This window comes from Bufo gargarizans, chromosome 2 (assembly GCF_014858855.1).
Source record: "Bufo gargarizans isolate SCDJY-AF-19 chromosome 2, ASM1485885v1, whole genome shotgun sequence".
Lineage (NCBI taxonomy): Eukaryota > Metazoa > Chordata > Amphibia > Anura > Bufonidae > Bufo > Bufo gargarizans.
Genome location: NC_058081.1, coordinates 265,626,193 through 265,629,236, shown reverse-complemented (window position 1 = coordinate 265,629,236; position 3,044 = coordinate 265,626,193).

Genomic DNA, 3,044 nt, shown 5'->3' with positions numbered 1-3,044 from the left:
TTCTTGAGTTTGGCATAAAGTCGATTCTCTCTCAACTGCTGTAAAACTAAACGTACATGCTTCCGGTGAGTGGTCAAATCTGGAAATGTCACGGATGGTGTTACAGAAAACTAGAAGACACAAATGAAGATCCGACTGACTTGATCCAAAACTAAGGAACAAAAGGGTAAGCCCTGTAACAGCCCTAGATCTCTCCCTTACTGCTCAGCCTATGCAAAAATCTCAATGGTAGAAAACTGCATACCCTTGTTCCTCGACTGTATGACACCTGAACACCCTATAATAGTGAGGGGACACGACCACCGGCTCCCTACACCTAATACGGAGTGAGTCAGGGTCACCTAGGATCAAGCCCACAGGAATAAAGAAACAGACTTATCTTGTGGATGCAGCAGTAACAGCTTCTAGCATCAGCACACTCCAGAAAGTTGTATAAACCGCAAGGTAAGGCAGTATGGGGAGGAGATATATAGGGAGGCAATCACTGCTAATATATGACAGCTGGGAGAGGGAGGAAAGATGTCAAAATGAAAGCAAAACAAAAGAAGATCATGCAGAAGGTACTAAAGAACGTCTAACAGAACTTCTCAAAGATCTGGTGGTGACAGGAAAATAGATCAGTATATTATCCAGCTACACTATCACGCATGACATAGACCAGGTCCCGGAAGATATCATTTACTAACTCCTGGAATACCACGGGGAGCATTGCACAGACTGAAGGGCATGACAAGATACTCGTAGTGTCCATCACGAGTGTTGAAAGCAGTCTTCCACTCATCGCCCTTTCGAATGCGGATAAGGTTGAATGCGCTGCGCAGGTCGAGTTTTGTGAAGACCTTAGCATCCCAGATCCTGTCAAAGATTTCAGAGATTAGCGGAAGAGCGTATTGATTTTTGACTGTAACCTTATTAAAACCTCGATAGTCGATACAGCGCCGTTAGGATACATCTTTTTTCTGCACAAAGAAGAACCAGGCACCGGCCGGTAAAGTAGATTTTTGGATAAACCCCCTCTCAAGATTATCCTTGATCTATTGGGTCTCAGGAAGTGAGAGTGGGTACACTCAACCACGAGGAGGAGTGGCACCAGGCAGAAGGCCAATCTGACAATCATAAGGTCTCGGCCTCTTTGTTACTAAAGAAATCTGCAAAACTGGCATGCTGCTGTGGAAGTCCAGGCAGGTCTACAGGTACAGTAGGCAAGGAAGCAGGTCGGACCTCTGATAAGCAGGAGGACTGGCAGGATGATCCCCAACGCAGAATCTGACCGGAGTGCCAGCCAGGGAAGACCAAAGAAAAACGGATTCATGGACGCTGGCAGCACATAGAAGGAGATCATCTCTGAATGCAGAACTCCTATTTGCAACTTAAGGGGCATAGTAACAGAAAGCACAGGTTCATGGAGTGGCAGTCCATTTACGGAAGCAACTGACAGAGGCCTTTCTAGACTGATGGTAGGAAGCCGGTACTGATGGACCAGAGCTTGCTGAATGAAGTTACCAGCTGACCCAGGGTCCAAGAATGCAGGCACAGACAGTGTGACTCCCTTGTGAGAGAGAGTCACTGGAACTGAAAGTTTCAGAGAGGACTTCTCCTTGTCTAGGACCACCTCTCCAACTGATCCTAGACATTGGCGTTTCCCAGCTTCTGTGGACAATTACACACAAAGTGGGCCTTGCCTCCACAATACAGACACAGGTTTTCTGCTTTGAGGCACAAATGTTCCTGGTCAGACAATCAAAGCTGCTCTAATTGCATGGGCTCTTAGATAGGATGGACACTAGAGGAAGAACCCGCCTCTGGAAGGATGCAGCCAAATGAGGTTGTTTTCTTTCTCCTTGAAATGTCCCTTGTGGCCAAGGTGATCAGGTCATTTAAAGTAGACGGACGGTCGCGACCAGCTAATTCATCCTTAATCAGGTCCAAAAAGGCCTTCCCATAACTCCACCAGTTGAGCCTCATTGTTCCATGCAAGTTCGGCAGCCAGGGTACGAAACTGGATGGTGTACTGACCCACAGACGAGGAACCCTGTCATAGAAGCAGCAGAGATGATGCAGCGAATGATGTGCGGCCGGGCTCTTCAAAGACCAGCCAGAAGGTAGCCAGGAAAGACTGCAGATTAGTGGTCTCTGGACCTCCAAGGGCCTCTTCAGACAGCAGGGACACAATGAAGGCAATATTGGACCGCTAAGAGGGAAACTTCTGCCCATGCAACTCAAAATGGATCAGACACTGGTTCAGGAATCCACGACAGGTTTTTGGATCTTCACCATAGTGTGATGGCAGAGAGAGTTACACACCAGCGAAACACAAATACAGATTCACCGGTGTGGGAATTGCAGGAGTAGTAGCAACTGGCGACCCTGCAGTAGCTGGAGAAGAGATGGCATCCAGACGAGCAGCAACATTTCGCATGAACTGCATCATGACATCCTGACATTTGCTCTGATGCCTCACTTCATGTACAATTCCTGAACGAAAGGCTTGGGGTGACCAGCGGGTGTGAACCCATTGTGCCACATGTCCTACCTCCTCTAAGGGTGTTGTCTAAGTGAACCCCTCGATCTTCACAGTACCCCTGATTGTGGAGATAGACTTTCCCGAGGGGAACACCAGGTCGCTACCTCTTGAGGAGGATTGGTACACAAGGCATCTGGTCCAGGCGGACCAGTAGGTACTTGAGCAAGGTACCAGAGGTACAGGCGTTGTCAGCAGGCTGAGTAGTAACCAGGAGCAACAGTGTAGGACCAAAGGATGAGGCAGAGGCAAAGTCAAACCGGCAATAGGTCAGGGCAAGCGGCACAGGTGAGGCAATCCGGGATGGCAACAGGATAGTCAAGGCAGGCAGGCAGGGATCAAACAGGTAGCGGAGTCCAGGAATACAAGTACAAGTCAGGAACACAAGCAGATATCAGGAACCTTAGCTGAACACAAGGACCCTGACACTGAGGCATCTGGGAAGGGGGCTGAGCCACATATGTGCAAAAGGGCTAGGATTAGTCAGTGCAGTCACATAACCTAACCTATAAAGCACAGGAAG